Consider the following 21,394-nt stretch of genomic DNA (forward strand, 5'->3'; position numbering starts at 1 on the left):
TGTGAGAGAATGGAAGTAAGCAATTATTGAAAGTAGGAAGCGTCCTCTGGGACAGAGTGGCCTCTAAGTTGGTCTTTTATTAGGGCTCCTGGACCCTTCCCCTCTTTGATGTTCCCTCTCTCCCACTATTACATCTCAGTCTGGATAGATCTTGAGGTTGAACCCCAGTCCAGGTGGGTTTTAGCTCTCTTTCCATTCCAGCTTCTATATGAGAATGTTACCTTTTCCTCAGCCTTAGCCCCTGACTGCCTACTACAGGCTAACTCTTCACAATGTCAGAATGGTCAAGGTCCAGCAGTTAAACACAACTGTGTGTTACATGTTTGGTTGGCTCTGCCAATGGCTGACCTCAGATGTGCCTCCTGAAATGTATGCTACCAAACTCATATCATGTGGTACAGTAACTACCTCCAAATTGAAACATCTCAACCTCATAATATTTTGTCTCAAGAGAAACACTTTAGTACTGGGTGTTTCTCTGCAAAGCCATAGTAGCCACTGCCTTAGTTTACCCCATCCATGAATCCAACCATCCACAGGTCAAAAATATTTAGAAAAGTGCTAAAATCACACAGGCTTACCTTAGTTATCATTTCCTAAACAATACATGCAGAAAAACACTTCATGTCATACTTGCCTTGAGTCAGGCACTGTGAGTAATCTATGAATGACAAAATCATATAGGAGCTCTCTATAAATTTTATGCTACATCAGGGACTTGAACATCTGCAGACACTGGTACCCATGTGTCCTAGAATGAGACCCCATAGACACTGAGGGACAACTGTATTTTCAATTTTTGAAGTTCTAAGGAAGATTTCCTTTGAAGGAACACTGATGACAGCTTATGCTAGAGAGGTTATGGGGTAAAGGGAGCACTCCTTCATTGCTGGTGGGAGTGCAACTGGTACATCCCCTTTGAATACCAGTATGGCGATTTCTCAGAAAATTAGGCAACAATCTACCTCAAGACCCAGCAATACCACATCATGTCGTTGTGGTATGATTGAGCGTCTTTTGGGTATATACAATAGCAGCATTGCTGGGTCTTGAGATTGATTGTTTCCTAATTTTCTGAGAAATCTCCATGCTGATTTCCAAACGGGATGTACCAGTTTGCACTCCCACCAGCAATGGAGGAGCATTTGTCACTATTGTGAAGGGTGATGTTTCTCTGATTTCTTTCCCAGCCCATTTATCATCTGTGTAAAAGAGGAGCATTTAGGTTGTTTCCAGATTCTGTCTATGTCTGTTATGAACAAAGCTGAGCACATGTCTTTGTGGTATGATTGAGCATCCTTTGGATACCAAAAGTGGTATTGCCAGTACAAGGCATAAGAGATCTTCAAATTTCCTGCTTCATGGAAAAGTCTGCATGATACCAGATAGGTGTAGGTTGAAATTGGATACCCCAAAGTTACAGAAGAACTTTGGGTGACTGTCCAGGCAGGGAGATGTCTCTGTCAATTCTAGAGTTTTGAAAGTTGCTTACAATACACTTCCTGTTTACTTAGGTAATATATTTACTTCTGGAGTCCTTGACGGAGTTGAAGAAAGATAGTTATAATAATAAAAAAAGACTAGATATAAAACATTAGACCACAAGAATAGAATATATGATAGAGTATTTTCTTTAACTTGCCAAATGTAAATGGACTAAATATTGTAACTATAATTCTTGCTTGATAACTGTTTTGTTATATGTAATATTGCTATTTTAACATTAAAACATTCCTTTTATTTAGTCAGAAAAGGGAGTGATACAGTATTCCCCTCTGCATGCGGTGAATATGTTTTATTGCCTTTGATTAATAAAGAAGCTGATTTTGGCTAATGACTTAACAGAGTAAAGCCAGGCAGAAGATCTGAACAGAGATGTAGAGAGAGAGATTAGGCAGAGTCAAAGATATACCATGTAGCTGCTGAAGGAGACAGACATCCTGGGAACCTTATTGGTAAACCATGAGCCTCGTGGTAAAATATAAAGTAATAAAAATGGGTTAATTTAAGATTTAGGAGCTAGCTATTACTATGATTAAGTGATTTGTCAAGCAGTGTTGTAATTAATATAGTTTCTATGTGATTATTTCGGCTCTGGATGGCCAGGAAACAAACAAGCAGTCTCTGCCTACAATCATGTGTTCATCTATGTTCATAGCAATATTATTTTGTAGTAGCCAAACCTGGAAACAACTAGATGCCCCTCAACTGAAGAATGGATAAAGAAAATGTACATTTACTATTAAGTCTGGAGCATAGCCCCAACCCTTGGCATCTATCCCAGCCCCCTGGCCTGGGAGTTGCATTAGTCTAGACTCCAAATCCCAGCATGCCAGGACCTGTCCCCTCCCTGGGGGTGGGGGTCAGGACCACTCCCACAGAGGAGAAACATGTGGTTCTGGGTTTGCATGAGCTCCTGGCGTTCCTGTCTCCCGGCCGTGTGCTCGGGACCTGAGAGCACTGTAAATAATAAAACAATGGGCATTTCAATTTGGTTCAATATGACCTAAATGGATTTCTTTGCATCTGTGGAGCCGCTTATCTTAGGATTTTTTTTCCTAACATTTACATGGTGGTAAAAAAAAAAAAATAATGACATCTTGAAATTTGCAAATGGATGGATCTAGAGGAAAATCATATTGAGTGAGGTAACCCAGACCCTGAAAGACAAATATAATATATATTCACTCATAAGTGTCTTTTATACATAAAGTAAAGAAAACTCAGCATACAGGCCACAAGCCCAGAGACACCAGACAACAAAGAAGACCCTAAGAGAGACATACATAAAAGTGAATAAGGGGCACAGAAACCTGAGAAATCGCCTGGCCTGGAATCCCAGCTGCTCAGAAGGCTAAGACCCATGAATTATAAGTTCAAGGTCATTCTAAGCAACTTATAGAGACCCTGCCTGAAAAATAAAATGTAAAAAAAAGACTGGGATATAGCTCAATACAAATTTTTTGGAGATAAAAATGGTTTTATTCCATGATTATGCTCTTTTGCGTTCCTATGTCACATGTTTTTGCTTTAATGCTTTTAAACATTATATTTACTAGTCTACTAAAATTCTAAAGTGAAAAGTATTCTGCATTTGCTTTTCTGTGCTTTTAAATACTGCTTAAATTTCGGGGAACAAGACATGACAAATATCGGTAGGTTTTCCTATCAAAATAAATGTGACCGAGAGAATGCTGGACACAGGAGTCTTTTCCCAGTGATGTGGTACTGAGTGATTAGTTTGGGAGAGAGACCAGAAGAGGGTGTCAGATCCTCTAGAACTGGAGTTACAGGTGACCATGAACCAACATGTAGGTTCTGGGAATTGAACCCTGATCCTGTGAAAGAGCAGCGAGTGCTCTAACCACGGAGCCACTCTCTAGCCTCCAGATAAACAATGCTTTTCAATAACTATGTTTTATCAAACTTGATAAACTTTTCCCAATTAAAATACAAATAATATAAATATATCTTTATAATTCCTCTTTATTTTAAAGTTCACAAGTTTGACTTTGTGACAGTCACACAGGATCCTTTTATTTCATGTGGTATTGCCACTGCTGTGAAGGCAATAACATTTAATGTTGAATTAACTATGTAGGAAACTCCATGATAACAATGAAATTAGAACACCTTCTCTTTGGGGAGATGAACTAATTCTCAAAAGCTGTCAGAAACCCAAAGGAAAGGAAAGAGCATTCTGAACTTAGGAAAGTAAATATCAAATTTAACGATAAGAGCATAGTTCACGGGAACAGCAATAGACAAGAGGTCAATGAACTAAAACTGAAATCTAAAACAGGATTGCAAATTGGGACAGAAGTCAAGCTTAAAAAAAAAAAAAGGTAAGCAAGCCTGTTCAGACTTTCCACATAAGCCTGGAGCTTTTAGATAGTATTGGGCAATCCATCTCTTTGACAAAGGAGAGCTGACCAGTACCCTTGGCCTTTGGACGATGTCAATGTGAGTCAATAGGTTACTCCGAACTCATCAATCAAAGGACCACAACTGGCATTTTCATACTGCCAGTGTGATCTTTTCAATGTTATCCCAGAGATTTGGGATCAAACCAAAGCTCAAATTAATACAAAGTATTCCAGTGGACAGAAAGAAGACAAAGCATACAGCTAAGGACAACTTTCCTTGCATTTGACTAACTAAACACAATCGTTCCGGTGGGAACTTAGCATGTAGTCCCTGAATGAAAGGTGGTAAAATAGAGATGCCCCACCACCACCATGCTTCGACAATCACTTCACAGAGACATTAAAGGTGAGCAGATCTCTCTCACCCGTGAGTAAAATGACCCCCAAGGGAGACTGAAAAACACTTCTGGCTGCTTATTCCACTTTTCTTTTCTCTTACAAATATTTGGTTTAGTAGCACATTCATAGATCCAAGTGTACAATAGTACTAGCAAAACTCCACCCATGGTCTGATCTGTGGAGATGTGTAAACACACTATCCGCATCGCTACACCCTTCCTATGGAGAGCAGGCAAGATAGCCCTATGGATAAATTAGCTTGCTGCCCAGCCAATAGATCATGGTTTGGTCCCTGGGACCCACCTGGTGGAAGAACCAACTCCTACAATGATTTCACACACACACGCTGTATCATATGTGCACATGTACATGAGTGTGCACATACACAAAAAATAAATCAATAAAAATATAATAAATTTATAAATAAGCTTCCTTGTTATTCATTCAGAAATTTTTGCATATACAAGCAAATGCAGTTATATCTTTCCAGTATCTCTTTGGAAGAACCTCTCCTCTCGTGAGATGCTTATTTACCATGATCTTATTTTGGTTCTTTCTGCTGAATAGAAAGTTACAGTTGATTCTATGATGATATGCAAGATATTCGTCAGTATTGCTATAGGATAGGGTCATTTCTGGTTCCCTATCCTCAGCTGCCCAAGGAACTAACTGGGGACCTTGGCTTGGGCATCTGGGAGCCACTCTAGGTTCAAATCTCTTGCCAACTCTAAGGTGGCTCCCATAACTAAGAATTGTGCTTCCGTGCTCCCCTATCCAACCTTCCTTTATCCCAATCCTCCTTTTTCCCCAAGTTCCCCCCATTCTCCCCTTCTCCCTTTTCTCTCCCCATCTCCCCTTACCCCCATCCCACCCCACCCCCAAGATCTCAATTTTCTCCCCGGCCATTTTGTCTACTTCCCATAGCCAAGAGGACAACTATATGTTTTTCCTTTGGTTCACCTTCTTACTTAGCTTCTTTGGGATCACCAATTGTAGACTCCGTGACCCTTGTTTATGGCTAGAAACCAATTATGAGTGATCTATTGGGAGCTCACCAAGGCCAGCTGGACTGTGACTGAAAAAGCATGGGATAAAACTGGACTCTCTGAGCATGGCGAACAAGGAGGCCTGATGAGAAGCCAAGGACAATGGCACGGGGTTTTGAACCTACGTAATGTGCTGGCTTTGTGGGAGCCTAGCCAGTTTGGATGTTCACCTTCCTAGAAATGGACTGAGAGGGGAGGACCTAGGACTTACCACAGGGCAGGGAACCCTGACTGTTCTTTGGACTGGAGAGGGAGAGGGAGAGGAGTGAGGGGAGGGGGAGAAGGGTGGGAGGAGGGGGAGAAGGGTGGGAGGAGGGGAAGGGAAATGGGAGGCTGGGAGGAGGTGGAAACTTGTTTTTTTTTTCCTCCTTTTCTCAATAAAAAAAATGGAAAAAAAATGGAAAAAAAAATTAAAAAAAGAAAGTTACAGTTGAGAAATTGCAGTTAATATTGTTAGAAGACATTAAATGATAAGAAACCTAGCCATGCCTAGGTCTTTGCACTAGTCTAAATACTTTGTAGATTCATATCCCTTTGTCCTTAACAGACACCTGTAACATGGAACTTATTATCAACACAATATTGGGAAATCTAAGAAGAAAAAATTAACACGTTGCTACTTAAATTGGCAGACGTCTGATCTCTCTTCTTTTGATGAAAGATTTCTGTCTCCTCCTTAATTTTTCTGTGACCTCTTCCAACAGCATCATCAGGCTAATATCTGCCCACCATGTTCCACAACCTCCTAAGAGAAGCACAGATTTTGAAGCCATAAATTCCCAGATTTGATTGAAGTTTTACCACTCACTAGCTGTGTGAGCCTAGATTGTGTGTGTGTCTCTCTCTTAAAATAGAAATTGGGGGTAGGAAATAGGACATTTGTGAAACTACAAAATTGACAAACCTCTGTAGATATTCAAAAATTAAAAATTTTCATTTTCTACTGCAAATAGGCTCTCAAGTTTATTTATTTGTTTGGGGGTGCTCTTTAAATATTCTATAGTGGTTGATCAAAAGTATTGTAATTTTCGTTTTGTTCCTTACCTTATGTCAGGATTCTGTTTACTCCAAGTACATCCACGAACAACCACAGGTGCCGCGTTCCCTATATCTCGGTTGAGACCTCCAATTGCCGATGTCTTGGTGGAGACCTCCAATTGCCGCGCACCGCGCCCCCATGTCTGCGCTCGGTGCACTGGCACCCAGTTCCCGAGCTTTGGGCAAGGCGGCTGGAGGTTAAAATACACAAACACACACAGACAGAGAGACAGCGACACAGGTCATCCTTGAATTCCCCAAGAATGCCCCCTTTAGTGTGTTCAGAGGCCAATTATATGAGATAGCTATGCCCCAGCCAAACCCACCAGAAACCACTCTCCTGCCATCAGGAACTCCTGAAGGTCTCGTGCTCAGAGCAGCTGTAGGCACTCAGATCAGGGGATTACAAGAAATTCAGGATCTGGGATCTCGCTGCTCCCAACACACAGGTGCACTTGCATAAAACACACAAAGCCAATGAAGAAACAGGATACATAAAGGAAGCAAAAGAAGTTGTCATAAAAAAAAATGCAATAATCCAAATTTGAACATCTGATATATATGCTCAGCAGTAGAATGGAGCAGGCAGAAGAATTCATGAACTGGAAGATAAAACAACATTAATCATTGTATCAGAAAACAATAAAAAGAAAAAAGCACACAGGTATTAAATGGCAATATATGTGTGTGTCTATATATACATATATGTGTGTATATATATATATATATATGAAAAGAAAACATAAACAAAAGCGTATCATCATCATTCATGGAGTTGGAGTTCTGAAGAAGAAAAAGACCAAGATTTTAAAAACCACTTGTGACATCTCCCAAGAGAGCTGTGGGCGTAGGGTGATGACTGAATTTGACTCCAGGTCAGGCCCACAAGGGTAGGAAGTTCTCCATTTCCCAGTAGCCCCAGCTTATTGCTGTCCACCGGTCTTGACCTGGGTATGGCCTCTTGGTTATTGGGGGAGATCCACATCTTGCAGGACAAGGTGGTCAGCCTTGTCTCTGAGACTCATGGTGTTAGCTGCACCTCCCCTTACACCTACCACACTTTCTCCTCACTGTCATCCATTGCTGTGGCTAGGTATGCTTAAGCCCAAACTTCTGCATGCCAACCCTGACAGTGCCACCTAGGCTGGGGATTAACTCAGAACAAACCAACCATTAGCAAACAGTATATGTGTCCTTAACCATTTACAATGTCCATTTGTCGTCCTTTCTACACTATCAAGAGTGAGTGTGTCCTTTTAAAATGGTACATACCTATCCCCTTTAACCTTGGTCTTTTTGCTATAGATATGCTACATCATGGTGAGAGTTTATGCCAGAAGATGTCTGTGCCTTGTGTGTGTCAGAAGACACAAAAATAGCAGGTTCCCAATATCACCCTCAAAACATGACTCAGTGACCCAACTACCTTTTGCTATGCTTTGCCTCTTTTTTTTCCAAATAATTCTTTGACAATGCCATGCATGTATGCAATATGTTCTGGTCACACTCACTATCCCAACTCTTTCTTTTTTTATTTTTTTTTTTATTGAAAAGAAAGAAAAAAAATTTCCTCCTCCTCCCAGCCTCCCATTTCCCTCCCCCTCCTCCCGCCCCTCTCCCCCTCCCCCCACTTTTCTCCTCCTCTCTCTCCAGTCCGAAGAGCAGTCAGGGTTTCCTGCCCCATGGAAAATCCAAGGTCCTCCCCCCTCCATCCTCCTTGTACCCCTCTTCCCACTATCATGTCTTTTTCGGTTTTGACTTTGTTTTGTGACCCACTGAGTTTAGCCAGGGCCACCACTTGAGCATGGGTGTGGAACTGTCTCTCAAGTATGACTAACTCAACACAATGAGTCCTCCTCAACTAGTATCCACCATCTGCCAATGGCTGGCTCCCAAGGAAGAGGCTGGTAATTTTAATGATTTTACCATCTCCCAACCATTCCAGGAGCTGGGGATCAAGCATATAAGCATCTGGGAGACATTTATCAGGAGATGCCTGACTTCTCAAACCCAGTCTAGAGCTTGACAAAGACTGCCTCAACAATATTGCATGAATTAATGAATGAATGGATTATGAAATAGTTTCCATTTAAATTACTGCCTTCTTTCTGTCCTTTCAGTACCAATCCTATCAATACCTTATTGTGCCTGACCTGATAATGAGGTAACACTTAACAGGCCTTGTCCAATGTCCTAAATAAACATTCAGTAATTGCTGTGACATGTTCTAGTCGCTTTCTGTTGCTATGATAGACGTCATGCCCCAAAGCAACTTCCAGAGGAAAGGGCTCACTTCCACATCACAGGGAGCCATTTAGTGAAGTAAAGGAAAAACCCAAACAGGAGCCTGGAGGCAGGACCTGAAGCAGAAACATGGAGGAGCGCTGCCCAGTGTTGCTCCTCCTGTCTTGCTCAGCCTGCTTTCTTTCTTTCTTTTTTTTAATAATCTTTTTTCATTTTATAGACTGTCCCAGTTCCCTCTTCCTCCTCTCCTCCCACTCCTCCTACTCCTTTACCTCCCCATCCTCCCTCACCCCCCCACTCCCCCACTTTCTTATATGACCCAGAGGTCTGGGGCCTCCCACATGATCATTAATGGAAAAAAGTACCTCAGACATGCCCCCAGGCCAATCCAATGGAAACAGTTCCTCAACTGAAGTTTCCTCTTCCGAGATGATGCATGTTTGTGGCAAGTTAACTCCTTCACAGTTGTATCACATGGAATCGTCCTCAACTTTCTCTCCCAATAAACTATAATATATTTATCTAAGATTATATTAATCTGAGCCAAGCAGTGGCGATACATGCCTTTAATCCCAGCACTTGGGAGGAAGAAACAGGCAGCTCTCTGTGAGTTCAAAGCCAGCATGGTCTACAGAGGAAGTTCTAGGACAGTCAAGGCTATACAAAAAAAAAAAAATCATGTCTTGAAAACCAAATAAAACCAAACCAAAACAAAAAGATTATATTGATCCAGGATGGGAATAGAGTTAGCAGCTAATAGCACAAGCTGCTCTTTCAGAGGACCAGATATTGGTGCCCAGCTATGAGGTATCAATGCCCTCTTCTGAACCCTAATGGACTCACACTCAAATACACAAATACACATGATTGAAAATAGGCAGACAGTAATGGCATATACCTTTAGTTCCAGCACTTAGGAAGTAGAGGCAAGCAAGTCTCCTAGTTTGAGGTCATCCAAGTCTACAGAACAAGTTCTAGGACAACAAGGACCACACAGAGAAGCTCTGACTCAATAAATTAATGAAGTAAATAAATAAGTAAATGCATAAATAAAATCTTTTTTAAAGGGTATGTAAGTTTCTCAGCATAACCTAACTTTAAACAAATATATTTACATACAAAGTACTTGATAAGCAGTAGCTGTAATTTTTAACTGTCTTTTATTAATTAAAATTATTAATTAAAATATTAATTAATATTTACTTCTTTCTCAATTTATTCTAGCTTACCTCCCGCGTCTAAATTCTAGTTCATCGAGGAGTCATGGTTCTATCAGACATGTCCCTCTTTATCTGACAAGTGATTTCTCTCTGATGTAACCTTCATACTGTTGTTTATCTCAGTTCCAACCCTCCATCCACATACCCATCTAAATCATTCCTCAGGAATTCATTTATGATTTATCATTTTATCCCAGAGGTCAACGCAGTATTCGGCATGTTATAGTTGCCCATCACTGCTTGTTAGGGGGATGGGGGAAAAGAAGGGGAGCTACGCTAAACCAGCCAGTTAAAGTCTCAAAACCGTGCAAGGTGTCTCATCCAGGACCCTGTGCTGCACAGGTATTTAAGAAGGGCACTTGCTTTAAGGACAGTATATAAATCTGCCACGTGAGTCTTCAAGGAAACTGGAGTGTGTGTCTCTGAAGGACTCAGCCATGTTAGATGTTAAAGAAAACTCTTTCATCTGGCTCCTACTCTCCCTCACACTCTGTCCTGAATCAACCCCCCCCCCCCCCATCACCAGAGCCTGTGCCACCCCAGCCTCTCAAACTCACACATGTCTACTGCATCCTTTCCAACTCCCTCACCAATAAAGATCTGAAGCTGTTTGGATGACGTTGGTGCCTTGATGTCTTTCTGTCTTTGGAAGTAATTCCCGGTTTAACTTCATCAATCTCAGCCAGGAATCTTACCTCATGTTTCAAATCACTGCCACTCAGAGACGTGCCAGCGATGAAGAGGGAGGCCAACTCCTAAAACTTAGAGCCTCGGGTTTAGAGGAAAATATTTATAGCTATTGCTGAGTTGGATCAAATAATTCTTAAAGGAAAGCACCACTATCAAGAAATATAATTCTACTGAATTCTTTATTTTCTCTTGGGTTTTTTTCTTTGTTTGTTTGTGTTCTTTTGTTTCTGAAGCAAGGTATCTTGGAGGCTAAGCTGGTCTCACATTTACTACGTTAGGATGACCTTGGACTCCTCATCTCGTTGCATCCACTTCCTACTAAACTATTTTATTTGTGTAGTTTTCTGAATGGTTAAAATTTCCTCACAAGATTTGAGAAGAGTTTTCTGTTTTATAAGGTTTTTTCCTATCTGAATTGTAGCCTCTTCTAGTGATAATTCTTGCTTTTCACCATTTAGGAATAAGAAATATAACCTAATTGTGAAATCTGTGCCTTCACATAGAAATATATTTTTCATCTGCAACCTGAGAAAATTTCATAAACCCCTCCTCTTACTCTAAAATTTCCACAAATAAACTCCATACTCCCCAGCCCCCCCCCCCCAACCTAAGGCCTTTGAACAGTACAGGTTACCAGTGTCTTCGGGCGAGAGATGATCCATGATAGAACAATGGAGACAATGATTCTCTACTTAAGTACATCTCGGAAAATGGGAGTCCTAACTGATGCTTTTCAAATTTGACAATCTTCACTTTTAGTGAGATACATATATATGTTAGTTTGAATGGAATTAGACCCCATAATCTTACAGGGAGTAGCATTATTAGGACTTTGTTAGAGCAGGTATGGCCTTGTTTGGAGGAAGTGTGTCAGTAAGGTGTCTTTTTCTCAGATTTCCCTCAGTGTGACAATTAGTTGACTTCAGGCTGCCTGCAAGATGCAGTGGTCTCAGTTCTAGCACCACAGCTGTCTGTATGTCACCATGTTCCCCATCATGATCATAATGAACTGAATTTCTGAAACTATAAGCGAGCCAAGCCAATTAAAAGTTGTTGTTTTTTTTTAAATAGGAATTACTGTGGTCCTTGGATCTCCACACAGGAACAGAAACCCTGTTGGTACCAGAAGTGGGGTATTGCTGTGGTAGACCTGTCCATGTTTTTGTTTAGAAGAATTTGGACTTCAGTATGTACGGTTATGGAAGCAGTGGAATGCCTGAGACACTGTTTAATGAACCATACTTATGGGTGCATGGAAAGCGGAGGTACTAAGAGTTATTTGAACTGTCAGGGGCTCCCTCAAGAAGTTTCAAAGGAGAAGAATTTTAGTATGTTGTCTAGAGATTGTTCTTGTGATATTTTGCTGAAAAACGTGGCTGCCTTTTGCCCGTGTTCAAACAGTCTGCCTAAGCCTAAAGTGAAGAGTTTTGAATTAATTCCATTGACAGAAGAAATCTCAAAACAGTCTAGTAGAGACTCTGTTATATGGTCATTAGTAGTAACTCTAATGTAGATTTATAACGAAAAGGAGTCAACTGGGCAAGGAAAAAATATTTGAGGAGAAAAAGCTTACCAGAAAGTGGAATGGAGCTAAATTCTGTGTTCAAGGAAATAAATAGCTTAAGAAATGGAATAAAGGGAGTGGTGACCTCAAGGAAAGATCCCCTGTAGCTAAATTTCCAATTTGTGAATAGGAACTAAAGAACACTCTAGAGCCAGATATGGTGGTGCACACCTTTAATCCCAGCACGGGGAAGGCAGTGCTGGCAGATCTCAGAGGTTGAGGCCAGCCCATTCCACAGAGCAAGTTCAAGGACAACCAGTCTTAGGCAGTGAAGGAAAGAAAGCTGGTGAAGATGTAATTAAATGATGGGACCATATGTCAGCCTCAGCAAGCAGTAGAACTTGGCAGTTTCAGTCATGTGGTCCTGAATTTAGAGTTAAGGAGAGAAGAAAGGAGTTATGGAATAAAGCCACTGAGGCTAGGCATGTGTCAGGGGTGCCCCGGGATGGAGGCCTAGAGAGGCCATTTCATGAAGCTGTGAAGTTGAAGCCTGGATTGTCTTGGAGACCCCCAAGATTTTGGAGATGTGGGGCACCTGCCAAGGAAAGTTGTTAACAGAGTAGAACCAGCCCAAGAGAAAGAAGTGTATGACAGTCAACAAAGCTGAACACAGTTGGAAATCTGAAGGGTGTTTTTTCATCAGACACAGAGATGCAGAATTTAGAGTGTACCAGTTGGTTTTTGGTCTTGCTTTGGTCAAGTATTTCCTTGATATGCTCCCTTCCTTGTATTTTGAAACAGTAATGTATATCCTGTGCCATTATATGTTGGAAGTATGTGATCTGCTTCTGATTTTGATTGTTTTTTGGTTGATTACACTTAAGAGATTGTATGAATCTCAGAAGAGACTTTGAATTTTAAACTTTACAACATTGTTGAGACTGTGATAGACCAGGGGACTTTTTAAATTGAACTGAATGCATTTTTCATTAGGATGCTGTTACAAGCTTATGGGGGCCAGGGAGTAGAATGTGGTAGTTTGAATGTAATAGGCCCCCATAATTTCAGAGGGTGTGGCACTATTAGGAAGGGTGGCTTTGTTGAAGTGGGTGTGGCCTTGTTGGAGGAAATGTGTGACTATACCAGGATTTGATCACTTCTAAAAAATGTATTTAACCCAAAGAAGGATATCTCAGAAACCCAGCATAGAACCAAACACAATTGGCAAGAAGAAAGAAAGAAAGAAAAGAAAAGAAACATTTAGAAAAGCCAATAAAATGATTCTTAATGGTACTGTGTTATATTCATGGACCAGAGCCTAACGTAATTGTTACCAGAGAGGCTTCACCCAGCAACTGATGGGAGATACAGAGACCCACAACCAAACATTTTAGGCAGAGCTCAGAGAATCCTGCAAGAGAAGAGAGAAAGGATTGTAAAAGCCAGAGGGGTCAAGGACACCACAAGAAAATCCACAGAATCAACTAAGCAAGGTTCATAAGGGTTCACAGACTGAACCAACAATCAGAGAGCCTGCATGGGTCTGACTTAATGTGAAGGTCCAAAAATATGAGTCTAATTCGAGCACACTTCTTCTGTTCCTTCTTTTAAATTAAGAGGTTTAACTCAGGGAGTGGCTGCCTGCCTTCAGGATACTTGGTCTAGGGAGGGTTCACTGCCTAAACAACAGAATTCTTTTCTCATAAATTAATGGCTTGCTGTCTCAAAGTATTGAAGCAAGTAACTAATCTAGTTGTCCCTTGTATCATGTTAAAGCAGGCTTTGACTTTTTCTTCTGCTGTATTGGGATATAAAAGTGTACAGAAAATTAAATGTGGGCAATTTCAGTATTCACTGGTACTCCCTCCCGGTACCATCCTATGTCTCTGTGATTCTTTCTTATTTTTGTTCCTCCTACATAACATTTCTAATCCCCATTCCCCTACCCTCTGCCAACATGGAAAGCAGAATTTTTTCCTTTAATCTACATGTGCACACTTTGCTGAAGCCAATACAGATCCGTCTCTGGTGTTGACAAAGTCACTGTGGAAACTACATGAAATCTGAGCCTAACATGGAAGGCTGATGGAGCTAAAATTCAGACATGACGTTGAGGTGCTGTCAAGTCATCATTCTGATTCAGTATAAGTGATTGTTTTTCCCTTAAAGCTATAGCTTCAACCCATAGGGCATCTAAAGTAATCTTTATAGAATCTTTGTGTACTATCTCTGTTACTCCCTTATAATTCTGGTTTACTGTTTCAGTGGAAATGCTTTGGCACACACCTGCTGCTCAAGAGTTGACAGAGTCCAGCAGCATAAGTATTTTTGAAGTTTTGACTCTCCCAGTCCATGGTTCATTTGCTGCTGGGCAGAGCTTAAAAACATTCCCTGATCTTATTATTCTGTTTCCTTTTCAATGATCTCATATGTCTTAGCTGATTTCATCTTGATATGATTGAATAGAAATTCAACTGAGATTTGCATGCTCTAAATTCTAACCTTTAATGGTTTATGAAACAAAAGTATAATAAGATTGACAAGAATCCCTGGACTTTGCCATAAATTCTGAATTTTTTAAGAAAGGTAAGTATATGCATGTATACTACATATGTGTATGTGTTATATTGTAGTGTGTATAGTGTATATATTACAGGATAGTATATGTGTAATAGTAGTATATAATGAATTAAATAAGGAAAATGATAATTTCTATTTTTTTATTTTTTTTATTTAACTCCCTAATTAAATATAGGTGGTGACCACCATTACCTGGATCCTTCCTCTTAAAGTGTGTTGTTGTTTCTTCATGCTTTTTTTTTTCTTTTTTTTGGTTTTTCGAGACAGAGTTTCACTGTAGTTATCAAACCTATCCTGGAACTAGCTCTTGTATGCTGCCCTCAAACTCACGGGGATCCACCTGTCTTTGCCTCCCGAGTGCTGGGATTAAAAGCGTGTGCCACCACTGCCCAGCTGATAATTTTTTATTTTAACTGTACCAATCTTTAATAACCTGTAATAATGAAACAAAAACAGAAAGTTCCTTCCTCCCTGTGTCTATTATAAACTCACACCATGTCCAGCTAGTAGAACATGAACCTTCTGATCATTCTAACCCTAATCTCAGAGACCCAGCACGAAAATTGATCATGGTGTGCTCAGGAGTGAAAACAGGAAATCGGGACTCAGTCCAGCACCCAAATTCAGGCTCACATAGCCAGCATCATTACGTCACAGTCTAAGTGTCATTGTGGGAAGAGATTAATAAAACTTTGATGTTGTAATAAGAGCGGCGGGCTGCGTCTCTGTCACCCGGCCACCCGCTCGGCTAGCTTTACCCGAAATAATTACACGGAAACTGTATTCTTTTAAACACCGCTTGGCCCATTATATCTAGCCTTTTCTCGGCTAACTCTTGCACCTGGACTAGCCCATTTCTTATAATCTGTGTAGCCCACGAGCTGGCTTACCAGGAATGATCTTAGCCTGCGTCTGCCTGGAGTGGGAGAATCATGGCGACTCCTGACTCAGCTTCTTTCTCCCAGCCTTCTGTTCTGTTTTCTCCGCCCACTTATGTTTTAACCTATGAGGGCCAAGCAGTTTCTTTATTGCTTAACCAATGAAATCAACAGATTGATATATGACACTGCCACATCACTTTGACTCCACAGGAGCACTTTGAGGTGAGGGAAAATTGAGAGGACTTGGTTGTTTAGGGGAGAATCAAGTAGACAACTCTGAAGATGAAAATCTGACTTCACAATTGAACTGTCAAATCCAGGCAGAGTCAGACAAGTAGAAGTTTTCATGGGGAAGAAGAGAATAGGTAGGAAATAAGAAATAAGAAGGAGTGAAGAAGCATAAAGAGGAGACTTGGGACACATGTGCGGAAGGACAGCAGGGAATCCTGCCTCATCACTTGCTGCAAGCCAGTTCTCAGTCCAACTTCTCACACACATAGACCCCAGATACTCAAGGAATGATTAGACTGCCAAAGACAGCTGACCACAACCATCTACGCAGAGAATGATCTTGCCCATCCGGTAAGAAGGGAGAGCTAGCTGAGAGGGAGAGGTTGAGAAGCAGCAGCTGAACGCTGAAGGAGCTTGGAGGAGTGCCAGCCTCTCAGATCCAGCATCTGCCGCCCTGAAATTTTCCCAGGGCTCACTGTTTTTGTTTAGTGGTTGCTCACCAAGGGTATGCACGGGAAAGCTGCTCCACAGGTGAGCTCATCCCTTTGATGAGGTACTTTCCCCTCCCTCAGTAGAATTCTATTCCTTAAAAACTTAGGGCACACACCACCCAAAACCACTCAAAACATGTGCAAAATACCATCACTATTTATAACATGAAGTCTAGAACAGGGATATCCTCAATTTAACTTAAGTGAATAAATTTTATGTTTAAGCATCTTACAAATACAGTCTTTAAACAATGCATTACAATCATCCAAGCATGAAGATCCTAGTACAGTTAAGGGGGAAACTTTGTTAGATGGTGTAACTGAAAACAAAATACATTGTACTTAGTGGGAATAAGACTAGTTAACTTGTCAGGTGGCCTCTAGGTCTTCATAAATGATCGCGGAAATTTCACGAGTCAGGCAATTCTGTGCTATCAAGTATATAGGGAGGCATGCATGTGCTCACTTGTGTGTACAGAGAAACAAAGTAAATGGAGCAAAATCTCAATGATTGACTCAAGATGAGAAATATAAGGATGTTTCAGGCTTTCATTGCTTCTATACACTTTATTTTTTTATAATAAATACAACCGTGTTCCATCCCACATAGCATCCTATCAACAACAGATCTTATATCGTATGTTGGTCCCAAACAACTGTAATGGAACTGAAATTTCCCCATGGTCTAGTATCATTTTATCTGCCTTAATAGAAGCACGATGTTACTTTCATGTTTATGGTGATCACAAACCTCAACCATAAAAATATATGAACGTATAGAATAATCATACATAGGATGTGAGGACAGGCATCTTTGCTACTGTTGTATATACCAGCTGTGTGGCATTTTATTATTTTAGAATGCCCCTCTACTTATTTTTCTAAAATAATTTAAAACAATGTGCTTTGTTAAGTTAGCAACAACCTCCTGCATCTTGTATTTACCATGCCTCTTGATGGCATCCAGAGGCCATGCTGAGTGACTGATCCATAAAATTAGGTCTGTGATGTTCTATGAACTCTATGATGTTCATACCAAATCGTTCAAGGATGTGTTTCTCAAAACACCTTCTCATTGTCAAGCAAACCTAACTGTGTTGAGGAAAATTTTATGCAAATCTCTTGTGTGTATAAACTGAATATCTATTAAGATGTTTTACAATTTAAGTGTTATTTTGTGTCTCTTTTCAACCAGCATATTATGGATATTTCTCCATGTTAAAAATTCTCTTTACCTTATTATTTGTAAGGTAAGTATATTGCATGACTTTGCTCTCATTTGTAAACCAATCCTCAAATACAGATATTTGAATTGTTTCCATTTTTGTTATACTAAAAGCAGTATGGAAAATCTCACACATTCATCTTGATTTGTGTGTTCCTACTTCTGCAGATAATCCCTAAGATCAAAGATACAAGGGGAAAGACTGCATGAATTTTGTATTTTGAAACAATAATTGCAAGATTTCTTTGTACCATATGAACTATTGTTTATTCTTTTCCACAGTGTAAGATGGAGATCCATTCCTTCAGTTTCCTTACATACTGGTTATCAACAACTTTTAGCAAATTTTACACGACTAAGATAGTAAATACTTTTAATCCCCATTTATCTTATTATTAGCAAGCTTTATTTTGCACACTTACTGGCCATTTATATCCGTTGCAGTTTAGATATGAAGGTCTCTCCCAAAAGGCTCATATGTTTCAGGTTTGGTCCCCAGCAGTTGGTCTTATTAAGAGGTAAGTGAATCTTAACAGTGACAACTTCAATAAGTTAATCCATTACTAAGGTCATATGGGCTTTGAGGGCAACATAGTTGGAAGTGAGTCTTTGAAAGATCTATCTATTCCAGTGTGTCTGTCTCTATGTCTCTCTGTCTGCCTCCCTCCTCTCAGCCCTGACTTTCTCTCCCTCCTTCTCCTGCTCTCCTGGCTGATACGAGGTAAACAGCCTTGTTCCACCGTTGACTCTCAAGCATGGGCTTCTGCCTCACATTTGGGTTAAAAAGCAATGGAGCCAGATAACCACAGAATGAAACCTCTAAAACCATGAGCCACAGTGTCTTTCCTGCCTTAACTTACACCAGGCATTTTGTCACAGCAGTGAATGACTAACTCAACATTTTTCTTCTGGTTTTATTTCCCTAAAGTATTTCTTAGATCCTTGCAATTTTATATATAACTATGCTGTCAATAAACCACCTGGCAGGAGACTGCCAAAGTTTGACCCAGTCTGGCTAACTCAAACTGAAGAGAATTTTCATTCTCACCTCATTTTGCTGCCTGATATGTATGACACCTATGTATGACCCACATATTGCTTCAAACAAGGCTGACCTCCAAAACCTCCCCCAACCAGTGCCACCAATTAGGGAATGAAATAGTTAAATACCCAAGCCTATGGGGAACCATTTTCATTACAACCCCCACACTTTCTTAACCATCAAGTCTATGGTGGATTTTAAGATTTTGTTTTATTTTGTTTTGTTTGGGGGGGTTGCACATAATTGACATTTTCATACGCGTATAGCAACACTAAATTTATCCCTGGTTTTTGGCACTACATGTCAGATTTAGAAAGTCCTTCCTTATTCCTGAATTACAAAAATCCTGTGTTCATTCCTACCACTGCTACTATGTCCTTACTTTGTTCTGGTTTCCCCCATATCTAGTAAGCTAAGCACTTTTCTTTCATGGTTCTATGCATCTTCCGTCATTTGCCAAAAAACGGTTAGGTGAATTGATTCATCTTCCTAACAGAATGTACATAAAATTTCACTTCAGTATTTCTTCCTAATTTGTAAATTTTTTATTCAGAAAAACTTATCTACACGAATATTCATGCCTTAGTATCTTAGAACAACTGCACAGTTTTCTTTAGTTCTGAAAAGTCATTTCTCAACCACCAGCATGCTGAACTTCTCTGCCACTCTACTGTCAGGAAGTAGGGGAAGTGTGCCTAGTCCTATAAGAAATGAATTAAGTAAAAATAACTTCCCAATAGTCTGGAAATTATCAGTCTTTTGCTCACACCAAAGGGTTTTTCTCCCATGTGTCTGTGTCTATACTTACTCTCTACGTACGACAAGTCAAAGGGTAAGATTTTCTTGACAGAGAGTGTTCAGGTGTCCTCTAATCACAGACAGACCTGACATTAGCAAGGCATGGGAAACCGAAAGCATTGGGAAGAACGGGAATCTACCCAACCATCACAAATTGCTCTCCCTTCTCACTGGATGGAGTTGCAAAGACTGAGCCTCCCTTCTGGCAGCTGGGAGTCCAGTGTCTCTTCCTATAGTTCACAGAACTGAGGTGAGAGGAAATGGCTTCCAATTTCCACAAAATAAAGTGTAGGGCCTTTCTATCTTTTTTCATAGGATTACTATAAAATTGGAATACCTCAATAAAATACTACTAAAAGTAGATTTCACTGAACCAGACAGAATAGACTCACTGTATTTACTGCTTCCAAATCACAATGGCTCTGTTTTCTCCCTCAACTGAGAGCCAATAACCTCAATGTTTTCACATCAATGAACTTGTTTTCTTTCCCATCATCTACTTCAGACACAAGCTTAAAGATCTCCTTTTGAGTGCTCATCACAATTTCGCTTCCTCTTTTGCAAGTAGGTCACGACCTAGCCATCCCCAAACACCATTCTTCCCTAACCACCAATCCCCTTGAGAACAACTCTCCTCTTGCATTTATTGGTCTTTTGTTCTGTTATACCCCCTCAATCACTAGGACAAGAATGAAGTCATCTGGTTAAACAGGTTTGCTTTTTACCCAGTCAAGAAAAACTAGGCTGCCCCTTCCATAGGATAGTCACTGGATGAGACAGTTGCTTAGCAATCTATTATTGAATATGTGACCTATGAAACTGATCCTGAACGGCCATGTTCTAGTCATATGTTCAGTGGGGGTGAGTATGAAGGCTTGGAAACCTAAACACTTAACTTTGATAATTAGTTGCACTCATGGAAGTCAACAAATGAATCAGAGTTCTCTGAGCATAGGATAGTTAGCATGTTTTATTTTTTAAAGTGCAAACTCTCAGCCAGTCTACTAACTCTGTGAACCTGAACTGCTCTGGTTTTTCCTCTTTGGTTGCTGCCTTAACAGTGTCAGTCCAAACCATGCTGAAAGATTGGCAGAGACACAGATAATTGGGCGGTCCCATAGCTTTTGAAGGCTATGATTCATTCAGGTAGAACCCACCCTGTCTCCGATGCAAGCTTTGGCATGTCACCCTGTGCATGGCTGCCAGCCTCCACACAGTAAGTTTTGAAAGCGCTTCCTCCAACCGCCCCTGAATTGGCAGCGTGGGCCTCCAATGAATCAATTTTTCCATTCTCTCAGACCTGCTTAGGCACTGTATTCTATTGTCTGTCAGCCTTCTATTCCAGCCCAGACCCTGACATTGGCCTGCTGAGAAATCTGGGAGATGTCAAGAGAGAAGCCTGTTGGTAGGTATTTGATCCTTTCCCCACATCTCCAGGAGCATCCCAGTGACTTTGGGATAGAGCAGAAGACGTGGCCTTGTGGTTCGTTCAACCAGATTATTTATACTGAATGTATGCTGGACATACATTCTTCACATATCCCTAGGCACATGTGACATGTAGCCAGCTCTTTCGGTCCTAATGAGGCTAGAGGTTGATCTCTCCCTGAACAGAGCCCAGATTATTTTTGACCTTTCATGACCTGTCCTTTTGATCCATTTGAACAGAAGAATGGTTCTTCCAACATCTTTGAAACAAATAAGTACAATTTGTTTTCAGTCTAGTTTTCTGCTTAACACGGTGTAGAATATTCAAGATGCTACAGAAATAGAACAACATAGCTCTTCAAGGTACTAAATTCTTATAAGGAATCAAGAAAACACCCAGAGCCATGTGAGGAAGAATAAGAAATTAGAAAAAGAATATAATGGAACATGTCTTTGTAATATAAGTGGCAGAAATTTCAAGAAAGAGACAAGACTCAAATGGAAATATGGGTAATACTTCATGAGAGAGATTGAACTAAAGGGGTGAATTCATAGTTTTTGGCTGCGCACAAAAAGTCAGAAAATAGGAAAATCAAATGCATCACAATTAATTTTGATTTTTTTCAAGGGACAATTGAATCAGAAATATTTTTTGACAAAGAATAAATTAGTATGAGTTACTAATGGATGCTTACCATGTGCCAGGAACAT

This window comes from Microtus oregoni, unplaced genomic scaffold (genome assembly GCF_018167655.1).
Source record: "Microtus oregoni isolate MIOR12 unplaced genomic scaffold, Mior012 000000F_ref0000247, whole genome shotgun sequence".
Classification (NCBI taxonomy): Eukaryota; Metazoa; Chordata; class Mammalia; order Rodentia; family Cricetidae; genus Microtus; species Microtus oregoni.